Here is a 15,549-nt window from a genome sequence, read left to right as displayed (position 1 = left end):
AGTAACACACAGATGTCTTTATCAGCTGTAAGGACCATTCATTTATAGTTCAGAGCCCATAGTCATTAAATGGTAAAAAAAAAAAAAAAAGTGGAAAATCTCTTGAGCAAAAGCTAATAATCATGCAAAGATACAAAACAGAGAAGGAAGATGTTACCGAGCAACTGAGTCTAAAAAAGCTGACAGATGACCACAAGTTTCTGCACCCAGGAAAAGAAATGTTTTCGAGAAAAAGGGGTTAAAAAACTCGGAATGAAACGCATAAAAATAACAAGACCGAGCGAAAGCCACAGAGGAAGCGAGTCAGTATATCTTCGAACCCCCAGGAGAAGCTGGAAGAGAAATGTTTAATGCCACAGTGTCTATAATAAGACATGTGTCTGTCAGTAATGCAGAAATGGCAGTAAATGATTCACCAGTTGATTTCCCAGGCATTAACGTCACAGAATGACTTAGTACCAATTATTGTTGATGGGAGACCAACTGTATATCCACACAAATGGGCCCTGCAGACGTCATGTGCGGTGGCTTTCGCTGCACCCTAATTAGGCAGCAAAACTTTCTGGCATTTTCAACATTTTTCTTTTTTTCTTTCTGGAGGCCTTTTTCATTTACAAAACTTGAGATACTCTCTCAGAGTATGTTGAGTATGCTGCGGCTGACATTTTCATTCTCTGAATTTCTATACAGGGGGAATATAGACTCTCAAAAAACTTTCAGCTGTCCTAACACGCTATGGCAGTGTTTTTCAACCTTGGGGTCAGGACCCAATGTGGGGTCGCCTGGAATTCAAATGGGGTCGCCTGAAATTTCTAGTAATTGATAATTTTTTTTTTAAATTAAAAAAAAAAATCACCAATAAAAATATATGGTGAGTTGAGAAAGACAATCCCAATCCATAAAAGACATGGCAAACTGTGATTCTGAAACTGCAGCACTGTGGTTCTGTTTATCTGTCAAATGTTCATTGTGGTCAGTTTCAGATGCTGCAGCTCTTTCATAATTCATAGTTTGAGTTCTTGTTTGTTCAGTATTAATTGTCAGCCTTGTAAATCCAAAATGGACTGACTGTACATATCCTGACCAAAGAAAATAAAATTCTCCCTTTGTGCTGTAATCTACACCTGGCTTTTTTGCCTCCGTCCATAATAATATACATTATACAGACTAAATGTCCTCTAAAATTAATGTTTATTTGCAACATAGTATAGCAAAACTATTACATGATCAAAAATAAATTAATTTTCGTAAAAAAAAAAAGTCTGTTATGAATGTCTGGGCTCGCTCGAAATTTGTGATGTTAAAATGGAGTCACGAGCCAAAACAGGTTGGGAACCACCGCGCTACGGTAAAGCTGTCAGACCATCGTAGAATCCAGCGTTCTACACATATTGCTGTTAACAGTGGATAAATATACATTTGTGACGTTATTGTCAGCTACATATGACAGAGATAAGACAACGAAATGTTGAGTAGCTAAGTACAAATACTCTATTACTGTTCATAAATAGAGATTTGTAGTATCTGTATTCACTATTTTTCCCTTGTTACTTCCTGACAACAGGCTTTTCGCTTTAGTTTTTATGTATTTGAGAGAAATTATCATTTTTATTTTGAATTATTCTGCACAGTCAAAACCAATTTCAACCTGAACGAAAGGTCAATAAGAAAAAGATTGTGGATTTGTTGCTGGTATTATTTGAGCAGTTGTTGTTTATGATATTTTGTTCATGTTTTCTTTTTTTATATTCCTCATGGTAATAGGTCTTACTTATTTTATTTTATTTGTTTATTTATCTGTTTGTTTTTTTTCCTGTCTTTCTGCCCAGTTTACTCAGTTCTTGTTCTAGTTATTGTTTCCATTATAATTATCACCATGGTTATTGTTTGTATTGTGGATATTTTCTTGTGAGGGTCTTCGCCACCTTCTTGTTCCTTGTTTTCCCCCCTTCAATCTTTCCTTCTCTTCTCCCCCCTGTTCCTTAGTGTCAGGTCCAGCATCAAAATGTGGTTCAACTAAACTCATAATACAGACAGTAGAGTATCAAAGGGAGCCTCATATACTTTATGAAGTTTCCTTCAGCAAGGCAAATTTGTTCAGCACCAAAAGGAGCCAGACCACCATTCTACTGTTATGATACTGGACAAGACAAGTTAGGAAAGAAAAAACTAAAAACTAAAAAAGAAAAGACCATCCCACACATGATAAACTGAAAAAATTAAAAGAAAATCCTGAACAAGAAGAAAAAAATATCTGCGATTTCATCCTTATGTTCATTTTCTTTCAATGTAATTTTTCAAAAGTAAACCAAGTTAAAGAAAATAAGTTGAATCATAGACAAAAACAATGTCCTTCTACAGGAGTAAAGACATTATAGACCTTTTCCACCTCTGACACTAACCTACAGATAAGGCCGACAGCTGAGATAATACCAGATAACTAAATGTAAACCCATTGTATCAGAGGATCTCAGTCAGAATGCATTCACTGTAAAAGGAAACAATGAAAATGTTGTGTTCGGGCAGACGTGACGGTACTGGTTTGGAGCGTGAAGACACTGGACCGGCTGATATGAAGCTGATGACTGTATGAAGGGTAGTAGTCATAGAAGAAGCCGATTCAAAAAGAAACTGAAGCGGAGACTAAAGAGGAACCATGAGCCCATATGATGACGGACAGAAAGGGAACAGAACCAATCAAAGCTTTTTAACCACTATCCTGTCATGGTTCGACACCAAACTACAAGTAAAATAAAATCAGGAAACAGATCACAGACGGCCTTAAACACAAACATTTCACGTTTCATTTCCTCTCAGTTAAACTTCTCATTTGTACAAGTAAGGGTTTTATTTTTTTTCTTGACACAAGTTTGTCATGTTCTCATGCATTTATCTTACTGATTAATTTTATTTTACCCACTGAATATTCACTTATTAATGAGTGTCTTGTGTTTGCATATTGGTTCATCTGTTGGAGAGTCTGGATTAGAGGATTTATACATATGGATTTGTTCACAGTCAGTTGAAGCACGTGGAAAATATTGGAATGTTTCACCTTTTCACTATATTTTAATGCATACTGTGATACTGAAAAAAAAAATAGATTAGAAGAATTTCTGATGCTCCGTTTATGGATTTACAAAATGAACCACAGATAACCATAACCATCGTTTGTCTTATTTCCTCTTTTACATTGTTTTTTTTGTCTTTTCTTTGCGTTTTACATTCGTTTCACGGTATTTCTTTTTTTTTTTTAATATATATTAATTTCATTTTTCGTTTTACAACATATTTGTCCTGCCATATCTTTTCCAACTTTCTGGATATTGTTTCCATCTTGCTGTGTGTTGTATGACATGTTTGTTGTCAGTTTTGTTGATACTGTATTCATAATTGCTTTCTTCTTGTTGCGTTTCACATCATTTCTGTCTTGTTGCATCAGTCAGGCCATGTTCATATTGTGTGTTCTACACTGTTGCCATTTTGTTGACTGTTTTGCAACATTTTCGACACCATATTCATATTGCTATGTGTTGTACAAGATTTTTATCACAGGTTTTGTTGCCATTTTCCTTTTGTTGCATGTACAAAATTTTGCACCATTTGCATATTTTTTTGGTTGTGGTAAAACCTTTCTTCCTTACAAAACCTTTTATAAGAGTTTTGTCACTTATCTTGTTGCTTGTTTCACATTTTCATCTTGTTGCATCTTTTATGCGGTTTTCATCTTGTTCTATGTTCCATAAAGTTTTTGCACAACTTTTGCCTCCTTTTTTGGTTGCAGTTTTCACGTTGGTGTACAGTTTATAAAGTTTTCTCACTTTTTTGTGACTATTTTCATTTTGTTGCATAATGCATAATGTTCTCTTGTTGCATGTTTAGCATTGTTTTTGCCTTGTTGAATCTTCCCCACCATGTTCATATTGTTGTTTTTCAATATTTCCATCACAGTTTTCATCTTGTTACATGTTTGTCACCATTTTTATCTTTATCTTAACCCTGTAAAACTTCAAGCATTACATCATCAACAGAAAAGTCCAGTTCTTTGAAACTGGAGCCTTTATTGGTCCTTCTGAACAACCAAAAAAAATCTTTTTCAAATGTATGAGTTTCAGTTTTGTATCATATTTGATACATCGGGTCTCAATGCTCAAATATTATTATTTTTGAACAAACAACAACAAAATATAATGCAAACATGTCTAACAAATTGTTGATTCCTTTTCTAAATGGTCCCAGTTCTTCCTCCTTCCTCATTAATGACACTCTTGTAGTGTCACTGGAAAGGCCTCTGGTGAATGAATTCCTCCCCCCTGGTGGATTATCTATGTATTGCATGTATCTAATTGTATACATCAGGTTTTTCAAGAAAAAAATATCACACTGATCATGTAGAGGGCTTCAAAACTCATGTATCAAATATGATACGTTCAGCATTACAGGGTTAAATGATCTTTTATTATTTTTGTTTTGTTGCGTCTTAATCTAAAACAATAGATATCAGTCTGACTTCTTCAACTTTCCATCAGAGGGAAATAAAACAGCCTGTAAACTTAGAAATAGAACTATAGAACTTTAACATTTGTCAGAATAAATACTGCCTAAAATGGAAAGTTTTATCCTGATAATATTTTTAACCATATCACTTAGTCCTACAGGGAGTTGGCAGATGATGGAGTTGTTTAGCGGCTGGTTAACCACTAAACATCCTATTATCATGTGTTGTGTTGAGGTCGGTCTAGTAAATACCAGTGTTTAGTGAATGTTGCTCAGTCGTCCATACAAATAACACAGATCTGTCAAATTGGAAGTAAACACTGAAATAAATGTCAGTTATCATTAGAATCTGAAGCTACGGAGCTCTTTGAACAAGGCTTTTCTGTGTCCTCTTCTGCTGCTGCTGCTTCCAGACAGATAAACAGTCTGTCTCCAGCCCCCTCCAGCACACACACACACACACACACACACACACACACACACAGACAGACACAGACAGACAGACAGACAGACAGACAGACAGATCCACGGCTCCACTCAACACAAACACATCTGAGTCGTTACATGGAAGCAGCAGCAGTAGCGAGCGCCGGCTTTAGCCCTGGTGTTGCTCTGCAGTCGAGTAGACAGGTGGTTCTCTTTATTTGCATCCATCTCACTGTCTGTAGAGCAAACAGGCAGCTCCCTCCACCCCTTCGCCCAAGAACAAACACGCTATTCCTTTATTTACACCTGCCTCGGTGGCTGATAGAGTGAGGCGGCTCTTCTGTCTTACCCCCCTTCTCAACATATGCAAACACACACCGTCGCTGTTGTCAAACTGCCATCATACAGGATTTTCATTACAGACGACATCTATGACAAATATTGGTTTGGGGCGAGAGTCTCATTTCCTTGGAAGAGTAAACATTAACCTCTGTCTGTCTGTCTGTCTGTCTGTCTGTCTGTCTGACTGACTGACTGACTGTCTTTCCGTCAGTCCGACCCATGTACCATATGTCCACATGGCAAAATAAAAGAGTGGAATATGAAATTGTGCAGCACAGGAGCAGATAAATGGTGTTGTGTTTTTTTTTTTCTTTTCAAAAGACAGCAGCAGAGCAGAATGGAGACAAACAGAAGGGGCTTCAATTTTCTGATAACCGGCGGAGGTTACCATAGATACTCCATCCTGCACAAGAGCATGCACTGATTGCCTCCCTCTACCTTCCTCCCTTTCTCTTTGTTTTCCCTCCTTCCCTTCTTTCCTCCTTCTCAACAGTTTTTCTGCCTCCCCTCTTTTTCTTCCTCCCTTTTCCCTTTCATTCTCAGTCTTTCTGTTCTGTTGTTCATCATAGAGGAGGAGGGCTGGAAGAGGAGGCTACTGCTCCTCTTGCCTCCTCTCTTCACTGCTGTGTTGCCATAGAAACAAGGGGATGGAGATGTATGTTATTTTTTTTTTCTCAGGGAGAAGCAGATAGGGAGCGATGATAGAAAGAAATAATGTAAGAAAAAAGAACACTGCTTCAGTAAAAAGCAGAAAATTGGAGGAAAGGAGAGAACATTATGATATTTTTCTCATCATATCTGTATAAAAGGACTATAGCGATGGGCAATATGGACAAAAATGTCGTCATGATAAAAAAATAATCACATAGGTCAAAGATAATTTCTGCCTCTTATGTGTGGTTTCAAAAGATTCAGAACGTGACAAATAAACAGCAGAGCATTTCAGATCTAGAGGTGAAACAAATCATTCGATAATAAAAAAAGTAAAAACAATACATTGGTATATTTCAGTATTTCAGATGCTAATGTAGCAACAATAAATTCCAAAGACAAATGAGGAATTCAGATTGCAATAACATGTATCAGTTCATTTCAATTAATCCTCTCCAGTGAGTATTTTACCGTCCATTTTGAAAAATTATAAGTATTCATAATTACATGCAGTTACACTATTCACAAGTCATTACTCAGTTCTTATAGTAGTCCTATACATACTGTATCAGTTCACAGTTGTTTATGATCGTCAACAGAGTGTGAATGTGAGAGCGAATGAATAATGGGTTAATAATGTAAAGCGCTTTGGGTGTCTAGAAAAGCACTATATAAATCAAATCCATTATTATTATTATTATTATTATTATTATTATTAACTGAGTTCAGAAAAATTATGACTTACTGTTCTTGCCCGAGCACCTTCAATGGCAGCTCACTGCTCCTAATGTGCTACGTGCTAATAGCTAATGCTAATGCTAGGTGCTGTGTGTCTATTAGTATGGGTAAAATTCACAGAGCGAATTTTCCTATGGAGAAAATAAAGCAAGTTAACCTTAAGTTTTAACCTTTTATTAGAAAGAATAGATAGTTATACAACTACAGCATAACCTTTATAAATAGATTAACTAGCACTGCAGACCACAAAACAAACACTGACTCATTAGTTAATATGTAGCTAAGCTAACAAGCTAGGTATTATTTGTGTGACACAGTTCTTTGACATCTTGTTAATATAATCTCTAACCACAACTACAGCGGACCTATGCAACAGGACCACTTTTAGAAAGCTACCTGACAGATTACACAGTGCTGAATTAATAAATATATTAGCAAATTTATGTTATACTCACAGGTATAACAGTATTTCATTAAGGGTTAGCCAGTCAGATAACCTTGCACATATGCTATATAGGCAGATGACACATATTAGATATAGTAATACATTAGTAGACAGATAGAAACTTACAGGTCAGTAAATTCAGTTATGTGAAAAACACAATCCATCCATCATTCTTCACTCATCCTGGTCCAGGTTGTAGACCAAAGGTGTCAAACTCATTTTAGTTCAGGGGTCACATACAGACCATTATGATCTCAAGTGGGTCTGAGTAGTAACTTAGAAATACTGAGAACTCCAAGTGTTTCTATTTGTTTTAGTGCAAAAAAAGTAAAATTAAATCTTGAAAATGTTTACATCCTTTCACAAAAAAATATGAATAACATGAAGAACCCGAAATTTATTAAGAAAAATAAGTGCAATTTTAACAAAACATGCCCCTGCTTATCTTTTATACATGTGCATTATAACTTGTAACAATCAAAATAATTTAATTTATTTTAATGTAGTACAATTATTAGCCCAAAAAACATACAGGATAAATCTGAAGATGTTACTTAAAACTATAATTCTTTTAAATTGGAGTGAAGACTGACAAACGAAGTTCTCATTCAATGTACATCATTTACAGAGAGAGTACCACATAAACTTTGCATACAGAAGTAATGTGTTTTTTTTTCTTCATAGACCACAGTGGATCAACAAATGCACAAAAAAACTTGTAACAGGCATAATATTAGTTACATTTTGGAGTTTGGAACTAGAATGAGTTCCACGGGTCAGGTTGGAACCTCTGGCGGGCAGGTTGTGGTCCGTGGGCCACATGTTTGACACCTGTGTCATAGAGACAGGAGCCTAAGCTGGGACGCCCAGACCTCCCCATCCCTGGTCACCTTGTCATCTGTCTCCAGGGGGGAACACCGAGGTGAAGGTGTTCCCCTGCCAGATAAAACCCATAATCCCTTTGGGTAGCTTGGACATGCCTGGAACACGTCACCAGGGAGGCATCATAACCAGATGCACCTGAACCCCTACCCAAACACCCTGCCCAGGAAAGTCTACAGTGTATTTATGTATCTAGAGGCTTTAACATTCCCGTGTTATGGTCTATCTGTGGGGATTGAGTCACTTTGGACTCAGCCTCAAGTGGCCTGTGGAGGAACTGCAGGCTGTGGCAGTTCCACATTGGTTTAATTTTCAGCTCTGGAATTTGCTGCTTAGTGGAACCTGGCAGTACATGTGCACCGTAGTATGAGAAATTTGCATTACAAGCCACGGCTATTGAGAATTTTTTTTGGGGGGGGAGTGTAAATTCGCAGTAGAAGCAGGTGCTCCTCCAACAGCATTCAAATGAAGGAGATTAGGAAACTCCCCTACAAGGACAGTGAAGTGGAGGAGGATATCTGTACCAGGAAATTAAAACAAATGTTGGCAAAGTGGACAGAGTTTATGATTTAGTTGAAAAAAATTATGAAGATAAATTCAGGCCACGCAGCAGCTTAATTTATTGACAATGATCTGGAGCATTTTCAGAGGAAAAAGCAGAACAAAGCAGATTTCTTTGGATAGGTTTAAAACGAAACAACCTGTAAGTGCAGACAGTGATAAAAGTGAGGACAGAAACAATAAATGAAGAGAAGAGAGAAAATGCAAGAAATTCTCCTTCTGTCTCATGTTAAAGGGAAATAAGTTAATAAAACCAGTTTATTTGGTTTTATAATTGTTTTGTTTTTTTTAATTCCACTTTTTCTGTTTTAAAATCCCTTCCAAAAAAAAGGATTGTGGGTGGTTTTTGGGGGCTGGAACAGATAAATAATACTTCAATTCATTTCAGTGGGGAAAATTTATTCATAAAACGAGTAAATCACAAAACGAGCTTGGTCATGAAATTAAATTCTGTACAATTGTTGGAAAACACAATCTGCTAAACTTTGAAAACTTCTAATTTTTCAAACTCACCTGTCTTGTCCGTAAGTCCCTCCATGGCTTGCCCCCCCCTTTATTTATTAGACGAAGAGACAAGAACTTGAGTATAAGATCTGTCTCTAGAGGGGCCTGTGAGGTGCCGTTCAGACGAACTAAAACCGGTCAAAACAATAAGAGCTGGAATAGTCTAACAATGACTATTTGTGAAATCTGCACTTTTTCCACATTTAAAAAAAGAGCTGAAAAAAAAAAAAAAGGTTAAAATCTAATGAAACCTGTGAACACCTGTGATGTCTGCTCAATATTTCATTTCCATCTCAGTAGTTATTCTTCTTGGCAGTTTCATATTGTATTTATTGTATTAACAACGATGTGTGATGTAGAGCTGCACAACATATCATTTGAGCATCGTCATCGCAATGTGCGCAATACTCACATCGCAGGTCCTGCAATGTAGGACGCAAATGAACTTAATGTGTACTCATCTCATTTCAACTTCAGTACCTGACACACATTGCACACAGCGATCCACCAATCACAATCGTTCTTAATCAGTTTGGAGTGAGTCGCTGGTAACAATTTTGAAAAATGAGCAACAAACGAGAAAATCACCATAAATGAAGACTTGGTGCCAAAAAGAAAAGCAATGGCAGTTACCTGGAATTATTTCGGCTACAAGAAGGATGAAGAAACTGAAACGTGTTCTATGTCGATAGTGCCTTACACGTGTCGCCACAACATGAGGAAAAACAACTAATTTGTTTGACCATTTACATCGGGACCACACAGCTGTTATGTTCTAATGAGGAGTTTTTCATACCGCAATATGTATCGCAGGGTTTAAAAAAAATCGCAATGTCAGTTTTTTCCAATATCGTGCAGCCCTAGTATGATGTAGACTTTAATATAGTAATGTGTTGTATATGTCGTATTGTCTTGTTTGTATGTTTAGTCGGCTTTTAAATGCTGAGGACTACGGATGGAAAAGAGCTCCCAGCTAAACCCGACATATTTACACAAAGTAATGTTTTTATTTATACTGAGTGTTTATTATTCCATTTTAAATGTATTATTATGTTTATTCTGCTGTTTTTTACATGGTATTTTTATTTCACTGTTTTTAACTGTACAGCTGCTTTTATGTCTTTTCAATCTATTCTTGTATTTTAGTCTATCATTTTGCTTTTTATTTTTCTGTACGACACTGTTTTTAATTGTACAGCTGTTTTATGTTTTTAATCTATTATTGTATTTTTCTGTCGTTTTTGTTTTTTCCCCTGTAAGTCACTTTGGAAAAAAGTGTCTGCCAAATGCATAAATGTAAATGTAAATATAAATTAATATGCACTGTCCTCATCAAATAAGCAAATAAATAAATAAATGAATTCATACTACGAGGTTCCACTGCACTACATTTTTGGTACAGATAACACTGGTCAACAACAAATTTATTGTTGAAGTTTTTTGAGCTGATTTAGGATAATTTTGGTGTGCTGAATCCAAAATTAATTTTGCTCAATCAGGTCAACTTTCTGAACTAAGCTACATATTGGCTTTTGAACATTTCTGCTTACATTTATGGGCATTTTCACATCATATGATACAAAATTCTTTCATATTTCTTGCAATAAACGAGTTCTGAAGATTTTACTTTTGCCAATTTATGATGAATGTTTTTTTTTAATATTACAGGTGAATGAAATGGCTTCGACTAGAAGATCTTGCAAAAATAAGCCTGATGTATTCTGCTACATCTGTGATGAATACACCATTGTACCTAACAGGAATCAAGTCACAAGTTTCATAAAGTATGCTTACCAATCTTATTTTGGTATTAATTATTATATTTTGTGAGAAGATCAAATTTTTCAAAATCAAATTAGCAAAAAAAACCTGACCTGATTGAGAAAAACAGATGTCATTTTTGGATTTAGCGGTGCAAAATGGTCCTAATTCAGTTGAAAAAACCTAGACAACTTGCAAAAACCATTTTTTTTTTGTAACCCAGTGTAATAAACCACGTAGCCTCAACACCACAATGCACCATTAACTGTAATCACAGAGATCGGTGCTGGTCATGTTTCCCAAGTCTGATCGTATCTGCACCATAATCACAGATGGAGAAGTTACTAAACCAAAAACCCCCGAGCTGTTTGAGGAAAGTAATACCAGCGCCTGTGCTTTTTAATATTCAGGTGTGGTGTCACTTGGAATGCGTAAGCGTAATGCTGACTCACTGATCAACAATCCTAGCAGCGCCCTGATACGTTCGCAGCCGCCAAGCGCTGCAGGGCAGGAAAAACTTCTGAACTGTGCTTTTGATGAGTCAAACAGGAAAAGCATTGACTGTCAAAGAGTAAAGACAGAGGAGAAACACAAGTGGGAGGAGGAAAACAGCTGACTGCGGAGACACCTCTGATGTTCAGCGGCCTGTGTTAGTGCATCCAAAAAGGTCAAATACCCGTTTTAAAGCCCCGCCCACTACAACACAATGCTGACAGGAGTTTGTTTCAACTACAGTTCATTTTTCCTTTCCCTGTCCTTGTTTTCCTTATCTGCTTCCTTCTACATTTCATACTTTTATTCTGTGGTCTCGTTTTTTACTGCTTTTCTGACCCATTTTCACCATCCTTTCAACTATTCTGTAACCTCAGTTTTCAAATCTTATCTAATCAAATCTTAGTTATATCGTGTCACATCATAACAAAAGTTGTCTCATGAAACTTCCCATTTAGACTTTAATTATGGGAAAAACTGAAATTTTAGTGAACAATGCCTACTTGTATAGAATTTTAATAACTGCTGGTAAAAAGGCTGTGACCAGGCACTGGCTCCAACCTGAACCACCTAATCTGGAAAAATGGGTAGATATTATGAATGAAATTTCCCAAATGGAAAGACTAACCTTCTCCCTTCGGTTACTAATGAACAAATTTTCAAATCTATGGTCAAAGTGGATATTTTTTGTTTACATTTACCAAACACAATCTGTTGGAACCCTAAATGTACAGGAAATGACAATATAATGACAATGTATCTGAAATTGTCTTGTTTTTTGTGTATTTAATTAATTCTACTTTTTATATTTTATTTATTTATTTTTTCTTTTTTTCTTTAGAGAGAGGAGGTCAAAGTCTCTTGGTCTTTTGTATGTGTTTTCTTTATGTAACAATGCATCCATTGTTCACTGTTCAATTGTTTTTTTTATTACAAAAAAAAAAAGAAAAACTGAAATGTTGAGAATGGAAAGATTGGTCACTGGTCACATACTTGTTACGTGACCACAATGTAATTTAAATGTATGTTGAATTTTTCTCAATATTTCTACATAAAAATCTGAAAAAAAAAAAGAAACTTCCCATTTAGAGCCGGTCTAAACCAGACTCTTAAGCCAATTTACAGACACCAACAGAATCCTCCAGAAGTAAACACTTGGTGACAGTGGAAGGAAAAACCCCCATTTAACAGGAGTAAACTTGGAGCAGACCCCGACTCTGGAGGATGAACGTCTGCCTTGACCTGTTAACCCTTTAACCCCTGACACATCTGTGGTGAGCGTTCCAAAAGTATGAACTATTTTAAATATTCATAAAAATTCAACCGTTTGCTCAATCAGAAAAATTCCAAAATGTGCTGATAGAATAGACTTTGTTCTTGCCATAAACATCTGAGCATGCTCAGTTCATCCCCCGCTGCCTGTGGAATAGGGGGTCAAACACAGAGGAGTGAGTGAGACCGACTCACTATAAAACTTTTTTCTTTTTTTTTTTTTTTTTTTTACATAATTTCCATTGTTGTTTTTTGTTTTTACTGATATTTGCAGTGTTGTGGTGATTTTCCTTTTTTTTTTTTTTACTGTGTTTTTACTGAGTTTTGACCATGTAACTGCTTTATGGAGTTCAACCAGATGTCAAAAAGCAGCTGGACTAATTAAGAAAAAAGAGCCCAAAACAAAACCTACTGGGCACAAATTCAAATACTAGTTCAGTTCGTGTTCAACATCCTAAATCTCTTATTGATGTACATTCTAGTGCCTTATTTAGTCCAAACCTGTCAAACTTCAATTCCTCTCTTTGTCTGTTTCTGTTATTCCACCTGTTTTGACCCTAAAACACACAGTAAAACAAGACCACTGAAGTAAAGGGACACAAGCACATACTCACAGCAGCTTTAACGAACCTGAAACAGACGCACATTCACAGCAGCACCTTTACCTGGAATCATGTCTCAGGGGTTAAAGGGTTAAAGGACGAGAGAAAGAGTACTTGCTTTTCCATTGACCCTTAAATTGTGCAAATATAACTTGCGCATAAAAATTTACCTAATGGTAAAACAACAATTTTGCTGAAACTCTCGTTTTTTGATTAAAAGTTTTTGCGCTGGTCAGAGGTGATTTTTCGGGCGTAGCACAAATGGTGTATCACACAAAAATGCAATGGAAAGACCTTTTTCCACAACTAGAGTCACATGATTAAAAAAACCCAGATGTTGACGGACGTTAAACAAGTGAAGAAGAAAAGTTTTAAGAGATGTGTGGACACACCAGGAAACCGAATAATTCTTTAATTTAGTACAAGATAGAGGGGTAATATATAATAATAATGAATATATCTGTAAATCAACACCATATTTACATTCATCGCCATGTTTATGGAATAACTTCTCATGTCATCTTGCGATAATAAATAAACAAATTATCACATTTGTGATTTAATGGAAAAACCGACATTACACACCTCTGTTAATTTTTTTACATTTAGTAAATATGGGTAAAGTTTTGCGCACATGTCCAATGGAAAAGAGACTAGTAAGACTGAACTGCTGGCGCTAGTATAAATACTTAGTATAAATACCAATACCGCTAGTACAAATATGTGGCTTTTGAAACCACGTGAGATGTTTGAATGTATTATTTTTATTCAATTGTTTTATTTGGTCTTGGTTTATTGTTCTTATTTGTTGTTGTTTTTAAATCGCACAGCTTTTTATGTTTTAATCTATTCTTGTATTTTATTCTTTTATTTAGGTGTTATCTATTCTTCTGTATTTTTATCTATTTATTTATTTTTTAAATGTTTTATTTTATTTTTTCAGTTGTTGTATGTCTTTTATATCTATTCTTATATTTTACCCTGTTATTTTGGTTTTTATTTATTCTTCTGTACAGCACTTTGGTCCACTGTGGTTGTTTTAAAGTGCTTTACAAATAAAGTTGGATTGGATTGGAAATACCCATAAGTGTTAATACTACTACTCCAAATACAAGTACTAGCAGTGGATGTACTACTACTGCAGCTGTTAGTACCCATAATAGAAACCTCGAGCATCTATGTAACCTCACTTTTCCTCATCTTACCTCCCTCCCCATTTCCTTAACCTCTTTTTCTTCCTCTACTGTGAAACGTAGCTCTCACGAAGCCTGTTTCTGTGCAGTGTTTTCTTGCATCACACAAAATGACAACCACAGCTCTTCTGCTGAACACAGATAACCAATGGATAAAAGGGGCATTAGACTCCACATTTCTTCCTGTTCCTGTCATCGAGCGAGCGTTATCATTTCCCCTCAGGTTTCATGTTTACCAATAATTACTCGACAGAATTCCCCACACTGTGCGGATGGTCAGATGGGGACAGGGTGATGTTGGTGTTAGAAGACCCGCGGTGTTCACGCGCTCAACACACTCCGTTTAGATCATGTAAAACTGCCTGACTCATGTGTGACGTTGTGGCCTCCGGAGAGTCACTTCCCTGAACGATAAGCTGTTCTACTTCTCCATTTTACTGAGGAACAACTAAAGTACTGCTCATAACACCGGAGAACAAAAACATCCATCTGACCAGCGCTACATGTCAATATGAGATGAGACAGATGATGTTTGGGTCAAAAATCACACAAACGCATTATTTTTTACAGATAAAGTTAATAAAACTCAAAGCTACAAACAACACAAATCATATTCAAAGCCAAAAATAATCTACACCAGGAAATATTCTGAAATTATTCACTGAAAGGGAAGGGAGTTATAATTTAAGGGGTAGATTTAATTTCAAAATTCTGAGGGTGTGCACTACTAGAAAAAGTTTAAGTCTATCTGTGTGTGGTGTTAAATTATGGCATAGATTGAGGGAGGAGCACAAGGAATGTTCAAACATAAGGCAATTAAAAAAAAAAAAAAAAAAAAATATATATATATATATATATATATATATATATATATATATATATATATATTTTTTTTTTTTTTCACAAGATATAGGGATGAGGGTTATTAATTGGCACCATATGCTCACTGTTGTTTATATATATATATATATATATATATATATATATATATATATATATTTCTTTCTTTCTTTCTTTCTTTCTTTCTTTCTTTCTTTCTTTGACTTATTTATTATTTTTTTAGTAGCCAGCACAATTAAGAAATGCGTATGTAAAAGATTATATGTGTACTTGTATGTGTGTATGTGTACTTGTATGTTGTGTGTATATGTATAAAAATACATACGTATGTGTATACAGATGA

The 15,549-nt window shown here is 35.7% G+C and overlaps 1 protein-coding gene across 3 annotated transcripts in view; it reads right to left on the bottom strand.

The window, feature by feature from the left end:
• cmip (c-Maf inducing protein) overlaps positions 1-15,549 on the bottom strand; it is a 92,813-nt gene that overhangs the window by 51,554 nt on the left and 25,710 nt on the right. The window lies entirely within an intron of this gene.

This window comes from Sphaeramia orbicularis, chromosome 6, assembly GCF_902148855.1.
Source record: "Sphaeramia orbicularis chromosome 6, fSphaOr1.1, whole genome shotgun sequence".
Taxonomy (NCBI): Eukaryota; Metazoa; Chordata; class Actinopteri; order Kurtiformes; family Apogonidae; genus Sphaeramia; species Sphaeramia orbicularis.
The sequence above is the reverse complement of the archived record's forward strand: the minus strand, read 5'-3'. Positions and strand labels throughout refer to the sequence as shown.